At 37.6% G+C, this 18,433-nt stretch overlaps 1 long non-coding RNA gene across 1 annotated transcript; it reads right to left on the reverse strand.

Annotated features, from left to right (window-relative positions):
• Window positions 1-5,728: 5,728 nt before the first annotated feature.
• LOC130859901 (uncharacterized) lies at window positions 5,729-16,902 on the reverse strand. Its single transcript, XR_009055345.1, has 3 exons — window positions 16,806-16,902; window positions 8,105-8,198; window positions 5,729-6,339 (listed from the first exon to the last, which is right to left on the reverse strand). It is a non-coding gene; the product is annotated as an uncharacterized LOC130859901 (long non-coding RNA).
• Between the last annotated feature and the right edge of the window lie 1,531 nt (window positions 16,903-18,433).

Below are 18,433 nucleotides of genomic sequence, written 5' to 3' on the forward strand. Positions count from 1 at the left end.
GCACGCTGAGCCATGGTGCGGACCCTCCATGTGTTTCTCACTCCCTCCCGTCTGCCACAGCTCAGCTGCTTCACCCTCTTTGAACAGTCACAAATGTCTCCCTACCAGTTATTTTGGGATCTTCGCAGTCCTTTCTGGTGTCCGAGGTCATTTGCTGTTGTTCAGCTGGTTCTCTGTAGGAATTATTGTGTCTTTTGGTGTATTCCTAATGCGTCTATGGAGAGGGATGCATTCCACGTCCTTCTAGTTCACCACCATCTTTCCCCAAAACTGTTCCCTATTTTTGGGGGCGGAACACTCCACCAGACTCTTGCTTTGGACTCGGCAGGTGCCCAGCACTGTGGGCCCAGACTGAAGGCTCTGGCACAGCTCTGAGCTGGGCTCAACTTGGTGAGCACAGGAAACTCCCCTTGCCACTCTGCCCCACGCCACGCTCCTCACTGTCACCACACCAAGTGATGCCTCATTCATTTTTTATGGCTAATTAATATTGTATTGTATATATACCACATCTTCTTTATCCATTCATCTGTTGATGGACACTTAGGTTGCTTCCATATCTTGGCTGTTATAATTGTAAATAATGCTGTTATGAACATCTGGGTGCATGGATCTTTTTGAATTAGTGTTATCATTTTTTTCTGAATATATACCCAGGAGTAGAATTGCTGGATCATATAGTAACTCTATTTTTAGTGTTTTGAGGAACTTCCATACTGTCCTCCAGAGTTGTTGCACCAATTTACATTCCCACCAACATTGTATTGGGGTCCACTTTTCCCCACGTTTATTATTTGTAGACTTTTTGATGGTAGTCATTCTGACAGGTGTGAGGTCATTCTGTTGGCTAAAATTTAGAATAAGAAATCTGTATTAGTTTCTTATTTCTGCTTTAAAAATTACTGCAAACTTAGTGGCTTAAAACAACACAAATTTATTCTCTTACAGTTTTGGAGGTCAGAAGACTAAACTCAAGATATCAGCAGGGCTACATTCCTTCTGGAGGCTTCAGGAAAGAATGTACCTTTGCCTTCTTTTTTTTTAAAATAAATTTATTTATTTATTTATTTATTTGTTGGCTGTGTTGGGTCTTCGTTGCTGTGCATGGGCTTTCTCTAGCTTCTTACTTCCACTGTCAGATCTCCTAGTACTACTTACTCTGATTGCCTGCCTCCTTCTTCTAAGAGCCCTTGTGATTACTTCAGACCCACTCCGATGATACAGATAATTTCCCCATTTCAAAGTCCTTAATCACATCTGTAAAGTTCCTTTTGCCATATATGAGAACATTCAGTGGGTCTTGGGGGACCTCTATTCAGCCTACCACAATCTCTTTCTCACATCATTCACAAAAATAAATTTGGATGAATTTCAGACCCATGAGTTTTTAAAAAACATATCTTCCAAAGAATAAAAGAAAATTTAAGGGACTCTATTTATAATCTTGGATGTAGAAAGTCCTTAAATGAGTTTCAGGAATCTAAATCAGAGTGACATCAGTGAAAACAAAATTTTTTTTTTTTTTTCATTTTGACCATGCTGCACAGCTTGCAAGATCTCAGTTCCCCAACCAGGGATTGAATCCAGGCCACAGCAGTGAAAGAGCCAAATCCTAACCACTAGACCACAAGGGAACTCCCACATCAGTGAAAATTTTAAAGTAAAGAGGGAAATCCAAAGTTCTGTCCCTCTATAAAAACAGTAAATATACTGGACAAAAAAAAAAAAAATATCAAAACCAACTTTATCAGAACCTCCAGAAGATAATAATAAGTTCACAGCAACCAGGCAAATGCTTAATTAAGAAAACAACAGCTGAATAAAAAAAAAGAGAGAGAAAAGAAAACAACAGCTGAATCTTGGTGAAAGAGCTTTGTGGAATTTTAATTTTTCACTCCTGATCCTCCATTCTCCACTCCCTGGTTCATTCAGCAGCACAGCCTTCAGAATATCTTGTATTATAGATTAAGTTCCAAGTGCCAGAGGTGTTACTGAGTCCAAGCTCACTCTGCTTGCCTCACAACAGGCCAATGAATTGGAGACAGGTGTTGAGGCAAGGAATATGACTTTATTCAGAAAGTTAACAGACTGAGAAGATGGCAGACTAATGTCTCTGAAAAAACCATCTTCTCAGGGAGGTCTGGATGCCAGTTCCTTTGATAGAATCAGAGGGGGAGAGGTGGGGAGGTAAAGTAAAAAAGGGTTATCAGTCTTCCAAAACATCTCCTGGAATGACTAGCCTCAGGGAAGGGTTGTGTTAATTTCACAGGTGGGTAGGGTTCCCTGAGGCAGGCTATTGCGTATGATTAAAGCAATGAAAAGCAAAGATTAAAGTCAAAGAAACAGATCCAACATGGAGTCCAATTTAGCTCTTCCCTGTTACAATTCCCCACTGTCAGTGTGCATTCCACAATCTTGTGGGGTAAGGGGCAATGATCGCTCTTAGCTACTTCCTGCTGTGTAGGGGCAATGAGGGGTGAGTGTGGACTGGAACTGATCAGCACTGGGTAGGGAATAATTCTTAGAATTTTTAGTAAATAGTACAATTCTCAGTTATCCGGACCTGATGCTGTGCTGTTCAGTAGATCAGGATTAACCAAGCAGATTGACCCACCCTTCTCCAGCTGTAAGGAAATTGCAATCTCAACACTTACCCTTTTTGAAGAGCAAACTTAAGTCTTCTAAGGGTTCACAAGCCCACTGCTCTCTAGGCCTCTCAGGAGTTGGCTTGTTCTTTGATGACAGTGGTGCAGCTTTAATCTAAGTGTGATGAATCCAAAGTTTTATCCCAGCCAATTTGATAGATGAATGCATGGTGAGTAGCATCACATGTGATCCTGTCCACTTTACAGTCAGCTGTTGCTCAGGCCCTTGTTCTCTCCAGGTTTTAAGCAGGATGTTATCTTCTGGTCAGAAAGGATGCAAAGTTACCTCAGTTGGATAGGCAGACCTGCTTGGTCCATGAAGCTGCTTCCATCGGTGAACAATTCCATATCTGGCTCTGCCAAGGTTTGGTCTGTTAAGTCTGGTCTGCTAGAGTACACGAGCTTGATGACATGCAGGCAGTCATGCTCTGGGGATTGTGCAGCATCAATTGGGAGCAATGTGCCTGGATTTAGGGCTGAGGTGACTTGAAGTCTTATGTTAGGATTGTCCAGGAGAATGGCTTCGTACTTTCCCATTCTCCCAGAAGTCAGACAATAACTCCCTTTTTGTTCCAGCAAAGAAAGGACATGGCGAGGAAGGTACATAGTGGTGGGTTGCCCCAGGGTAAACTCAGCTTTCTGAAGTATGTCACAAGTAGCTGCTATAGCTCAAAGGAAAGGAGGCCACCCTTTAACAGTCTGTTCTAGTTGCTTTGAGAAGTGGAGCTGGGGGTGAGGGGGTAGTCTCCAGAGTTTGACAACACCCCAAGGCTCATGTCTTGTCTCTCATATACATACAGTTTAAAAGGTCTCTTTAAGTCCAGTAGTCCCAAAGCCGGGGCTAAGACTAACTTTGTTTTTATTGTTTCAAAGGCTGTTTGGCACTCTTTGGTCCAAGTAAGGGGCTCAAGATTGTGTCCTTTCAGTGCCTCATAGAGGGGCTTTACTATGAGCCTGTAGTTTGGAATCCAAATCTGACAGAACCCTGCCATTCCCAGAAAGCCTCTCAGTTGTCTGCGGGTCTTGGGTGCCCCCGATCCTGCAATTGTCTACTTTCTGTCAGGCAAAAGATCTCACTGCCTGTGGGAGATGACAAAGCCCAGATATGTGACTTGCTCTTTGCATATCTGGGTTTTTTTCTGCGAGACCTTATATCCACAATTGGCCAAATAGTTCAGGGTTCTGATAGTATTTTGTAGACATTTATCATATGTAGGGCTCGCTGTGAGCAAATCGTCCACATATTGGAGCAAGAGTCCTTTGTCCAATATAAAGTCTCTAAGGTCTCTAGCCAACATCTCCCCAAACAAGGTAGGGGGATTCTTAAATCCTTGAGGCAGGACTGTCCAACAAAACTGTTGGACTACCTGTGTTTCTGGATCCTTCCATTCAAAAGCAAATACCTGCTGTGATTCTTCTGCAATAGGAATGCAGAAAAAAGCATCTTTCAAGTCCAGGACTGAGAACCAGCCATGTTCTCCCGGAATAGCTATGAGCAGAGTGTGTGGATTAGGTACCACAGGGTATAAGTCTTGGACTACTTCATTAATAGCCTCAAATCTTGGATAAACCAATACTCTGCTGAGTTTGGCTTTTTGACAAGGAGTATAGGGGTATTATATGGGGACCTGCAAGGCCTAATCAGTCCTGTTTTCAAAAACCTCTAGGATTGGCTGAATTCCCTTTTAGGCCTCTTGTCTCAGAGGACATTGTTTTAGATTAGGTGTCCCAGCATCCCTTTTTAATGGGATTTGTATTGGTCTTACATTTTTGGCCTTCCCTGGAGTGCCATCAGTCCACACTTCTGACCATATCTTTTTGTAGACCTCAGGGTGAAAGAGCTCAGTCTCCTTCTCTGGGGTTTCCATGAGTGCCATTTGTAGGCTTAAAGCATGCTCCAGTAGGACCCTAATGTCAAGCTGTCTGGTGAAAATGTTACTTGAGCATTTAATTAACAAAGGAAATCTCATCCCAAAAGGGGGATTGGGTACTCTGGCATATATAAGAAGCTATGTTTAAGGGTGAGGTCCCCTAGTTGGCATTCTAGAGATTGTAAAAATGAACGACTTTGTACTTCTCCAGAAACTCCCATGACCAGCATAGACTGAGATGTTTTCTGTGCCACCTTGGTGTTTACCACAGAATATGTGGCTCCCGTATCTATTAGAAAGTCAGTCAACTCGTTCCCCACTATTATTGTTACCCGGGGCTCTTATGGGGAAATTAGAATCAGACACCTCAAGTCCAAGGGAGTCCCCAGGCCTCTTCATTCATTATCAGAGTGTCCCTCTCTTTTTATCATGTGAGAGACTCCTGTTCTCCTTCTAGTATTCTTTAGTCTAGGGCAATGTATTTTCCAATGCCCTTCAACCTTGCAGTAAGCACTTTGTTGCTTCCCCAATGGTGGCTTACCTTCCTTTAGGTTACTCACCTTCTGGGAATGCAATGCTGCTGCCAGAAAAGCTGCATTCAGTTTTACATCTTCTTGAGTCTGTCATTGTTCCCTGTTGTTGAACACTTTAAAAGCAACATCTACTAATTGAGAAGGGTTCATTCCAAACACACCATCTAACTTCTGTAATTTTTTCCTTATATCTGGGGCGCTCTGCCCGATGAAAGTCATATTTACCATCCTCATGTTCTCAGGTGCCTCAGGGTCTGCATCCGTGTAGTGCCTATAAGCTTGAATAATTCTTTCTAGAAACTCTGATGGATCTTCATTTGGTTTTTGTTTTATCTCCTGAATCTTGTTTAAGCTCTTTTGTCTAGGTACCCCCTTTTAAAGACCCTTTAAGACATATCTCCTATAAAGTTCTAGAAGTGGCGTGCCCCTATTATTAGGATCCCAGTTAGGCTCAGCAAAAGGGACTGCCAGATCTGCTTCTGGAGTTCCATTTGGATCCACTAAATGGAGCTGGTGTGCTTCCTCTAGATCCTTGTCAATGAGCATCCTCCTTTCATCCCCAGTAAGCATTCTATTCATAAGAGTGTGAATGTCAGCCCATGTGGGACGATGAGTGGCAAATATGGAGGTGAAAAGTTCAGTCATATGGAGTGGGTCCTCTTGATAAGCAGGGTTATGGTTTTTCCAATTAAGCAAATCTGAAGTGGAGAATGGATTGTGCATCCATAGGAACCCAGCTGGTTGGCCATTTGCATTAAAGCCTCCTACAGGATATAGGCGCCAGGGAAATTGCCCTTCTGTGAATGTGGCTACTGGTCCAAATTGGGTGCCCTGTTGGGTTTTAGATGGTGATAATAAACTAGGTCCCTGTGCCCTGGGGATTACCATAGAAACTCTATCTGATCCCCATGGGTGGGTGAAACAGGAGATGGTGAAAGGGGTGAATATGTTGGTGGCATGGGGGAGGCAGTTGGAACAACTGCTGGTGCAGCCTGCTCGGCCAGTGGGAGAGCTGGATAGGCTGAGGGGGGTTTAAGTTCAGGAGCAATATGTCCCCACTCTCATTTTCTCTCTCTTCCCCTTATAGAATAGGTTTCCCCTTAGGTTTTCTTTCAGATTACTGCACCATAAAGTAGCAGTCCTCTGACTCCTTTTCCTTCTGATGCAATAGCATAAATGCTTCTACATATGGAATCTCATCTCTTTTCCCTGATGTTTTGCAAAATACTTCTAACTGCGAGATGGTATAATAATTGAGTGAGCCATTCAGGGGCCATCATTCTTCTGATCCTAAGAAGAAACCAAAAGTTGCACCAAAACACAAAAGATGCAGACAAATTCCAATACAAAAGGCACAAACAAATTATAGCATTGATGCACACAAAACCAAGACAAAACAAAAATAAAAACCAACGAACTAGTTCCCAATGAACTGGTTCCCCAAATCAGGTATTGTCCAACAACAATCCCCCTCTCCAATAGGGTACCCCAATCAAACAAATTGGCTTATCCCATAAAGGAAAAGCCCAAATTGAGAGGGGAATATATTCCCAGTGTGCACGCTGGAGCAACTTAATATCCAGAATCAAATCAAGTCTGTTGACTCATAGCCTCAGATGGAACCAGAGTTCCCCAGATGGAACTGAAGTTCCCAGATGGAACCGAAGTTCCAGAATTGAATTGAATCTGTTGATTTGTAACACAAAAGGGTACACAAAACCAAAACAAGGCCATTGTGTATGATTAAAGCAACAAAAAGCAAAGGTTAAAGTCAAAGAAGCAGATCCAGCATGGAGTCCAATTAAGCTCTTCCCTATTACAGAGAGAGCAGAGCAAACCTTATTCTCAAAGAATTGTGGTAGTTTCATTTTACTTGTCTGGTGGTTCCCTGAAAGATCAGGTCAAAAATCTTGCCTTTATTTCACCTAACTTGGATCTCTCCCTGGAGGTATTTGTCCAAAACATTTAAAGGCAAATGTATTATCTGTTGCTGCCTGGGGCAAAAAAGTAACAGTTGGAACAAGAAACAGAAAAGCTTGGGAGGAAATCCTGGGAAATGATATGCTTTGGGGAATAAGGCTTCTGAAATGTTCCCAAGACTCTAGAAGGCCAGTGCATGCCCAGGGCTGGTGTGTGTTCAAAAAGACCTGAGAAGACCCTGGGCTCTCCCTTCTAGCTGGTCTTTAGTCTCTGCTCCAGCAGGAAGTGAAGGCTAAGGCAGAATTGTTAGCATCTAGATGAGTGTTGAATGTGTGTCATAACATGCACATGGAGATCCTTAATAAACTGGGAGGTTTTCTGTTGTTTTTTTCCAGGCATTAAAGGAAATCTGTCAGATCATTAGCTGATCACTAAGATGATTGAACAGAGATGTCGGTGGCCAACATGACAAAAAAAAAAGCTTACAAAATTAATTCAGAAAACTCAGTAAACAAACAACAACTACAACAAGCAGCAACAACAAATCTTGGGGAGGGAAGAATATAATTTCTGGAGATGCTGCTTCATAATATTCAAAAGGTACTGTGTATAAAGAAGTAAAGGAAACCAGGAGAACAAAATCTCATCAAATAGAGAATATCAATAAAGAAATAGAGATTATTAAAAATGAACCAATTAGAAATTCTGGAGTTGAAAAATGTATAGCAGAAGTGAAAAATTCACTTGAGGAGTTCAATAGCAGATTTAAACATGCAGAAGAAAGAGTCAGTAAACTTGAAGATATGTCAATTGAGATTATCCAATCTGAGGAGCACAAGGAAAAATGAATGAAGAAAAATTAAGAGTCTCAGAAACTTGTGAGAAACCACCAAGCATACCAATATATAGGTAATTGGAGTCCCAGAACAAAAGAGAAAGGGGCAGAAAGAACCTTTGAAGAAATAATGGCTGAAACCCTCCTATATTTGATGAAAATTGTAAATCTTTGTATTTAAAAAGCTCAGTGAACTTCAAGTAGGACAAAATCAAAGAGATACACACCAAGACACATTATAATCAAACTATCAGAAATCAAAGACAAAGACAATCATGAAATCAACAAGAATGAAATTACCTGTCAAGTACAAGGGATCATCAATAAGCTGAACAGCTGACTTCTCATCAGAAACCACAGAGGCCAGAGGGTGTGAGATGACATATTCAAAATGCTAAAAGAAAAAAAAACTGTCAACCAAGAATTATATATCTAGCAAAATGATCTTGCAGAAATGAAAGAGGTATACTTATTGCATCATTTTTCACAATAGCCAAGATGTGGAAGCAACCTAAATGTCCATTATTGGATTAAAGGATAAAGAAAATATTGAACATACATACAATTGAACATTATTCAGCCTCAAAAAAGAAGGAAATCCTGTCTTATATTACAGCAAGGATGAATCTTGAAGAGAGTATGCTAAATAAAATAATCCAATCACAAAAGACAAATACACAAAAGATCCCATTTATATGAGAAAGCTAAAGTAATCAAATTCATAGAAACAAAAGAATAGTGATTTTCAGGGGCTGGGGTGAGGAGGAAATGGGAATTGTTGTTCAATGAATATAGAGTTTCAGTTATGCAAGATGAAAAAGTTGTATAGAACTGTTGTACAACTATGTACATATAGTTAACACTATTGTAACATATACTTAAAAGTTGTTAAGATGGTAAATTTATATCATGTTTTTTTTTTACACCACACACACAAAACCTAACCAAAAAAAAAAAAAAAAGGAAGAAACCAACACTTTCCCAGATAAATAAAAACTGAGAAATTGTTTCTAGTAAACCTTCCCCTACAAGAACTGATAAAAGGAGCCCTTTAATCTGAAATAAAAGGACACTAGACAGTAAATTCTAATCCACATGAAGAAATATCCACTAATAGAGGTAACCACATAGCTAAATATAAAAGTTAGTCAATGTATTTTTGGTTATAACTTCTCTTTTTAGTCTATTTGATATAAAAAATCTACATAAAACAATAATTATAAGACTGTGTTAGGCACACAGTGTGTAAAAATGTAATTTGAGACAATAACTGGAGGAGCTATACAGGAACAATGTTTTTACATATTATTGAAACTGTTTGTATTAACTTGAACTATCTTGTGATAAATTAAGATATTAATTTTAACCCCATGGTAAACCATTAAGAAAATAACTAGAAAATATATAGTAAAGGAATTGAAAAGGAAAAATAGTATACTAGAAAACTGTTTAACTAATTATCATCCACTTAACAGAAAAGAAGACAGTAATAGGGTAACTAAGGAAGTTATGAGACATATGTAAAACAAATAGACAAATCACAAAAGTAAATCCTTTTCTATCAATTATTCCATTAAATATAAATGGATTAAATTCTCAAATTTAAAGCAGAGATTGGCAGAATGGATAAAAACTTGATCAAACTATATACTGTCTACAAGAGACTCATTTTAGATGTGGGTCACAAATAGACTGAAAATGAAAGAATGGAAAAAGATATTTCAGTAACCAAAAGAGAGCAAACAGTAAGCAAAAGAGAACAGGAATGGCCATTCTAATATCAGACAAAATGGACTTTAAGATAAAAATTGTTACACAAGATAAAGAGGGACATTACGTAATGATAAAAGAGTCAATTCATCAAGAATATACAACAATTGCAAACATATATGCAACTAACAATAGAGACCTAAAGCAAATACTGACAGAGCTGAAGGGAGAAATAGACATTTCAACAACAATAATTGGAGACTTCAACACCTCACTTTCAGTAATCAATAGAACAACTAGATAAAAGATAAACAAGAAAATATGAGACTTGAATGACACTATAAATCAACTAGACCTAACAGACATATATAGAATACTTCAGCCAAAAACAGCAGGACTCACATTATTCCCAAGGTCATATGGAACATTCTTGAGCATAGAACATATTGGCCATGAAAAAAATCTCAATAAAGTTTAAAATATTGAAATGAGAGCCTCCCTGGTGGTCCACTGGTTAAGACTTCACCCTTCCACTGCAGGGCGCATGGGTTCAATCCCTGGTTAGGGAGGTTCCACATGCCACAAAGGTACTCCCATACATATATATTTATATATATGACATATATATATATATATATATATATATATATATATATACACACATATTTATATACATATATACATATTTATATACACATATATATGTAAATATATATATGTAAAGTATCTTCTCTGACAACAATGGAATGAAATTAGAAATCAATAAAAGAAGAAAATCTGGAGATTCACAAATATGTGGAAATTAAACCACACAGTCTTAAACAACCAATGGGTCAAATAAGAAATCAAAAGGGAAATTAGAAAATACTTTGAGATGAATGATAACAAAAACACAACATACCAAAACTTATGAGATGCAGTAAAAGCAGTTCTCAGTGGGAAATTTATAGATGTAAACATCTATATTTTTTTAAAAAAAAAACAAAGATCTCAAATCCACAACCCAATATTTCACCTTAAGGACTAGAAAAAGAAAAGCAAACTAACCCCAGAGCAGCTAGAAGAAAGAAAACAATAAAGATTAGAGCAGAGATAAACAAAATAGAGAATAGGAAAACAATAGAAAGAATCAATGAAACCAAATGTTGGTCCTTTGAAGAGATCAATAAAATTGACAAACTTTTAGCTGGACTGATCAAGCAAAAGAGAAGACTCAAATTAATAAAATCCAGAATGAAAATGGAGACATTACTTTCAATCTTACATAAATAGAAAGTTTATAAGAGAATGCTATGAAAAATGTACACCAATAAATTGAATAACCTGGATAAAATAGACACATTTCTAGAAACACACAAAAAACTAAAACTGACTAAAGAATAAAGAGAAAATTTGAATAAACCTTTAGCAAGTAAAAAGATTGATGCAGTTATATAAAAAGTTCCAAGCAATAAGCGCCCAGGCTCAGATGCCTTCACTAGTGAATTTTATCAAAGATTTAATGAAGAATTAACACCAGTTCTCAAATTCTTCCAAAAAAAAAAAAAAAAAGGAAGAGGAGATAACACTACCTAACTCACTGTGTGAGGCCAGTATTACTTTGATTACTTAATTACCAAAGCCAGACAAAGAAATCACAATAAAAAAAAAAAAGACCAATATCCTTTATGAATAAAGATGTAAAATTCCTCAGCAAAATAGTAGCAAATGAAATCCAACTGCAAATTAAAAGGATTATACACCATGACCAAGTAGGGTTTATTCCAGTAATGTAAGGGTGTGTCAACATGAAAATCAGTCAATGTAACACACCATATTATGAAAATAAAAGGGGGAAAGTCACATGATCACCTCAATAGATGCAAAAAAGAAAAGCATTTGACACATTCCAGCACCCTTTCATGAAAGAAAAAAAAAAAAAAAAAACCCTCTACAAGCCAGGAAGAGACAAAATCTTCCCCAACCTAATAAAGGGCATCAATGAAAAAACTCACTGCTAACATCATACTTGAAGCTTTCTCCCTAAAATTGGGAATAAGACAAGGATATCTGCTTTCACACTTCTGTTCATTATCAGGTACTGGAAGTTCTAGTCAGGGCAGTTAGGCAAGAAAAAGAAACAAAAGTCATCCAATTTGGAAAAGAAGAAGTAAAGCTATTCTATTCACAGATGACATAATTTTAAATATAGAAAACCATAAAGAATTTATTCAAAAACTATTAGAGCTAGTAAATGAATTCAGCAAGTTTGCAGGATACAAGACCACTTACAAAAATCAGTTCTATACTGTATCAATGAACAACCTCAAAATGAAATTAAGAACACAATTCTATATACACTATCATCAAAAATAATAAACCATTTAAGAATAAATTTAACTGAGGAGGTGCAAGACTCACATACTGGAAACTATAAAACACCACTGAGAGAAATTAAAGAAAACCTGAATAAATAAAAAGACATTCCGTGTTCATTGATTGGAAGACAATATTGTCAAGATGGCAATATTCCCTAAATTTACAGATTCAATGCAATTCCTATCAAAATTTCAGCTTGTTTTCCAGAAATGGACAAGTTGATCCTAAAATGCATATGGAATAGCAAGAGATCCATAATAGCCAAAACAGTCTTGAAAAAGAACAAAGTTAGAAGACTCACAATTCTAAACTTCAAAACTTACTACAAAGCCACAGTGATCAAAACAGTGTGGTATTGGTATAAGTATAGACATAAAGATCAATGAAATAGAATTTTGAGTCCAGAAAGAAACCTTCACATTTATGGTTAACTGATTTTCAACAAGGATGCCAACACAATTCAGTGGGACAAGAATAGTCTTTTCAACAAATGGTGCTGAGACAACTGGATATCCATATGTATAAGAATGAAGTTGGACCCTTACATCACACCATACACAAAAATTAACTCAAAACAGATCAAGATTTAACATGAGATATTCAAATTCTTAGGAAAACATAGGAGCAAATTTCCATTTCTTGGATTTGGCAGTGAAATCTTAGATAGGACATTAAAAACATAAGCAAAAAATATATAAGAAGTAGAAAAGAAAAAATAGGGACTTCCCTGGTGGCACAGGGGTTAAGAATCTGCCTGTCAATGCAGGATACACAGGTTCAATCCCTGGTCTGAGAAGATCCCACATGCCGCAGAGCAACTAAGCCTATGTGCCACAACTGCTGAGCCCAAGTGCTGCAACTGCTGAAGCCTGAGAACCTAGAGACTGTGCTCTGCAATAAGAGAAGCCACCGTAATGAGAAGCCCATGCATCGCAATGAAGAGTAGCTCTCACTCGTCACAACTAGAGAAAGCTGGTGCGAAGCAACAAAGACCCAACACAGCCAAAAATAACAAAGAAAAAAATTAAATTACATTAAATTAAAAATAAAATAAATTTAAAAAAAAGAAAAAATAGATGTTAGGTGTCATTAAAATTAAAAACTCTTGTTCATTGAAGGACAGTATCAAGAAAGTTAAAAGACAACCCACAGAGTGGGAGAAAATATTTGCAACTCAAATATCTGATAAGGACCTAGTATTTAGAATATATTTTTAAAAACCTCTTACAACTCATCAACAAAAAGACAAACAACACAATTAAAAAATGGGCAAAGGATTTGAATGGACATTCCTCCAAAGAAGATACACAAATGGCCAATAAACATATGAAAAGTTGTTCAACAATATTAATCATCAGAAAAATGCAATTCAAAACCATAATGATATACCACTGCATACCCACTAGGGTGGGAATAATTCAAAAATATTGAAAAGGAGGGACTTCCCTGGCAGTCCAGTGGTTAATAAGAGTCTGTGCTTCAAATGAAGAGGGTGCAGGTTAAATCCCTGGTCAGGGAACTAGGATCCCACATGCCATGAGGCTGGAAAGAAAGAAGGAAAGGAAGAAAGAAGGAAAGAAAAGCAAAGAAAATAACAAGTGTTGGCAGAAGGAGGAGCAACTGGAACCCTTGTAAGTTGCTCATCAGAATGTAAAATGATGCAGTTATTTTAAAAAAGAGTTTAATATTTCCTCAAAATGTTAAACGTAGGGTTATCATAAGACTCAGCAGTTCTACTCCTAGGTATATTTACAAGAGAATTGAAAACAATTGGTCAGACAAAAACTTGTGTAGGAATGTTCATAGCAGCATTATTCATAATAGCCAGAAAATGAAAACAATCCAAAATGCCCGTGATTGATGAATGAATAAATAAAATGTGGTATATCCATATAATGGAATATTGTTTGGCAATAAAAAGGAATGAAGTACTGATATATACTACAACATGGATGACCCTTGAAAACATTCTAAGTGAAAGAAGCCCGACACAAAAGGCCACATATTACTTGATTCCATTTGTATGAAATGTCCAGCATTGGCAAATTCATAGAGACATAAAGCTGATTAGTGATTGCCAGGGGCTTGCTGGGGGAAGAGGAATGTGGAGTGAATGCCTAATGCTACAGGGTTTCTTTTTCAGGTAATGATGTTCTGGAATTAGTAATGATATGGTTGCACAACATTGTGAATGTACTAAAATCACCGAATTTAGTTTAAAATGGTTAAAATGGTAAATTTTCCATTATGTGATTTTTACCTTAATTTAAAAAAATCAAAAGTCATAAACTGACTTCATCAACATGTAAAATTTCTTTTCACCAAAAAGACATTAGTGGTGAGAAAAAGACCACCTGTATAGAAAAAGCGTAAATGATATAAACAGACAATTCACAAAACATAAATAGCCTTAAGAAATGAGAAGACACTGAACCTTACTAGAAAACAGAAAAATGCAAATTAGAATGATGAGATAGGATTTTCACTCAGTAGATTTGCAAAATTGAAAAAGTTTGAAAATATCAAGGGTGACGATGCATTGGAAAAAGATTATCTCATACACTGCTACTAGTAGGTTAAATTGCAATCATTTTGGAGGGCAATTTGGCAATAAAGTATTAAAATACTAAACATACACATTTTGTGACCCAGCAATTCTACTTCTCCATGCCTACCCCAAAGAAATAGCAGTACAGGTGCATAAGGAAGCATGTACAAGGATATTCACTGCAGCATTGTTTGTAAACCCCAAAATAAGAAACAAGCCAACCAGTGTAGAGAAATAAATTGTGGTAAAATCAGACCAAAAAATATTTACTGTATAATCATTGAAAAAATAATGTTAATATGGAAAGATTCCTAAGATATAGTGTTGAATGGAAAAAAGCAAGTTTCAGAACATTCTTTCATTTACGTAAAACCTAAACCAAACTCCAAAATAACTTTGTTTCCTCTGGGAATGTGTGTATGTATGAATATAAGTGCAGAGAAAAAAGTTTAGAGGTCAAAAATTAAAGTGATATTTGTGGTTACCTATGATGAAAAGGGATGGATCCAGGAAGCAACCTAAATGCCCATCAACAAATGAATGGATAAAGAAGATGTGGCATATATACACAATGGAATATTACTCAGCTATAAAAAGGGATGAGATGGAGCTATATGTAATGAGGTGGATAGAACTACAATCTGTCATACAGAGTGAAGTAAGTCAGAAAGAGAAGGACAAATATTGCATGCTAACTCACATATACGGAATCTAAAAATGGTACTGATGAACTCAGTGACAAGAACAAGGACGCAGATACAGAGAATGGACTGGAGAACTCGAGGTATGGGAGGGGGCGGGGGGTGAAGGGGAAACTGAGACAAAGCGAGAGAGTAGCACAGACATATATATACTACCAACTGTAAAATAGATAGTCAGTGGGAAGTTGTTGTATAACAAAGGGAGTCCAACTCGAGGATGGAAGATGTCTTAGAGGACTGGGGCGGGGAGGGTGGGGGGGACTCGAGGCGGGGGAGTCAAGGAAGGGAGGGAATACGGGGATATGTGTATAAAAACAGATGATTGAATTTGGTGTACCCCCCCCCAAAAAAAAAAAAAAAAAGGGATGGATCCAGATTTTTGAAAGTGATTGAAGGAGATTTCAGCCTTATCTAAAATATTTTTTACATGGAGAGATATTAATAATGACAACAAAAAGTAGATTCAAAATCCAAGATTTAAATGGTGACTATACTAACTCTGAATAAATATATTCTGGACTGATCAATGTGACTCAGCTGAAAGAAAGCTTTGGTTATATTTTTGTCTTCTTAAAGATAGAGGGGATTAGTGGTGGGCAGAGAAAACATATTAGGCTAATTTCTGATTTGATTCTGCCAAAAAGAAAGCCAGGTGAATCTCAGGTAATATATTTTTTTTAATGCCTTGAATCGATTATTTAGCCATATGAAGAACTCATTAGAAAAGCTTTTTCAAACATCTAAAAACCAGAGAATTTATCAGAAAGGAAATATATCCCCAAATAATCTTTCAAGAAACACTTGAACTGTGTCATCAAGATCTCTTGATAAGGGCTTCCCAGGTGGTGCAGTGATTAAGAATCTGCCTGCCAATGCAGGGGGACACAGGTTTGATTCCCTGGGCTGGGAAGATCCCACGTGCTGGGAAGCAAATTAAGCCTGTGTGCCACAACTACTGAGCCTGAGCTCTAGAGCCCACAACTATTGAGCCCATGTGCCACAACTACTGAAGCCTGCACGCCTAGAGCCTGTGCTCCGCAACAAGAGAAGCCACCACAATGAGAAGCCCGCACACCACAATGAAGAGTAGCCCCCACTCTCCACAACTAGAGAAAGCCCATGTGCAGCAATGAAGACCCAATGCAGCAAATAAATAAATAAATAAATAAAATTAATAAAAATTTAAAATTTAAAAAAGATCTCTTGATAAAATAGGCATGAATAATAAGGAAATCCTGTTATTGCTGCATATAATTATTCAGTACAATAAACTATAGGGGGAAAAGAGAACAAGTTAAAAAACAAAGAGAAAGCCCCAAAAGGAGGGGTTGATATTTTAGAATGCCAATTGTGACAGAATGTGAAAAGCCCAGAATTTGGAGACAATAATCTAAGCTAATACTGACTCTGCTACAGTGTGACCTTAAGCAAACCATTTAACTGATTTGTAAAATGAGAATAAGAATATCTACCCTGCTTCCCTCACTGGGTTGCTGAGAAAGGCATTGTAAAAGGAAAAATGCTAACAAGATCAAAAGAGTTAGAAAGTTGATCTTTCAGATCAACTCAATAATGTAAAATCTCAGGAGGTGAAGAGCTGCCAAAAGACGGGATGGACTGTCCACGGAGGCTCATTTTGGGCCAAGCCCAGCTTAATCCCTCATCCTGTCATAGTAATACATACCAGCCTGGGACGGTGTCCATGCTTCCCCCCATCAGGTCAGCAACACTGCTCTTACATCAACGCTAAATCATTTCTAACGTTTCTATCACACAGGTTCATTGACCTGCCTAAAGTGTGTATCAGTCTCTCCCACCCACTTAAACAATGTGTTTTTGAGGATTATGTATTCCAGTGAGGCAATCTCAGAGAATAATTAAGATTGCCTTGGCTTGAAGCTGAGCTCCACACCTTAACAAATATGTAGGCTTGGTAAATATGCAGGCATGCCTCAGCAAGGTGAGTTAAGAAAAGTACCCAGTATGTAGAATTGTAATGCAGTGAAATGACAAAACAAATGGAAGTTTCTTAGAATAGTGTCTAGCACATCTTAAGCACTCAATTAATGTTATCTCTTTATTAATAGTCAGTCCCTTTATCTTCCTGGGTCTTTTGTGGAACCTAAATGATTCCTTTCTGGGTCTGGATTGAGAAAATTCCTCATCCCGAATGGATGGAAATACCATGTGGGCTTTCATTTTACTTAAATAGAAGAGAAAACCCAGACTCCCCACCTTTGCTACAAAGAGGTCTCATTTTTCCATTTCTGTAAGTTCATATATTTTATATTCTTAGACACCAACCCCCCCCGCCCCACCCCTACCACCCTCAACCCCACCCTCTGGAAGTAAGTTGAAGCCTAAATAAAATACCTATTTCACCAGTTTAGCTACAATCCCAGAGCTGGACACTGCTGACCATATCACATTTGTAATTCCATATTTCCACAGAACTGATGACAAGGACCGTGATGATAGCCAACATTTAGTAAGCACAATTATGTACAGCATGTAATAGCACTAGGCACAGTTCTAGTGCTTTACATGTGATTCATGTGATCATAAAAACAATCTTATGAGGACACTGAGGTTAATGTGTCTCAGACTACCCTGCTACTAAATGGTGGAGCCCAGACTGCTGCACCTCACTCGCTCCCAAAAGTCTTAATTACCTTTGCAATATTATAGAGTCTTTTACAAATCAAATAAAAGTCAGAAATCACAGAAAGTACCAAGTTCTTTAACTAAAGCACTCCATTGCTGGTGGGAGTGTAAACTGGTATAATTAATTTGGAAAACAACCTGGCATTGTATACTGAAGTTGAATATGATGCATTCCCTATGGTCCAGAAAATCCATTCAGTTTCTAAGTGTGATCTTTAGAACATCATTTCTCAAATAGTTTCACGACCCTATTATAGTCTTAAAAATTGTTAAGAACCCCAAAGAGCTTTTGTTTATGAGGGTTATAGCTATCAGTATTTCCTATATTATAAATTATAACTGAGATATTTTAAGAATCTTTACTTTTAATGCACTTAAAAATAACAATAATAATCATCACATTGTGTGTTAGCAGTAATAACATTTTTATGGAGAATAGCTTTATTTTCCAATACAAAGCACAGTTGACCCTTGAAAAACATGGGGTTGAACTGTGGAGGTCCACTTGTATGTGAATTTTTGTTTTCAATAAATACGTATTGCAGTCCTACATGATCTGCGGTTAGTTGAATCCACAGATGTAGAACAGCAGAATGGAAGGCCAACTTGTAAACTTATAGGTGAACATTCCACTGTGCGGAGGGTCAT

Source organism: Hippopotamus amphibius, chromosome 9, assembly GCF_030028045.1.
Source record: "Hippopotamus amphibius kiboko isolate mHipAmp2 chromosome 9, mHipAmp2.hap2, whole genome shotgun sequence".
NCBI lineage: Eukaryota > Metazoa > Chordata > Mammalia > Artiodactyla > Hippopotamidae > Hippopotamus > Hippopotamus amphibius.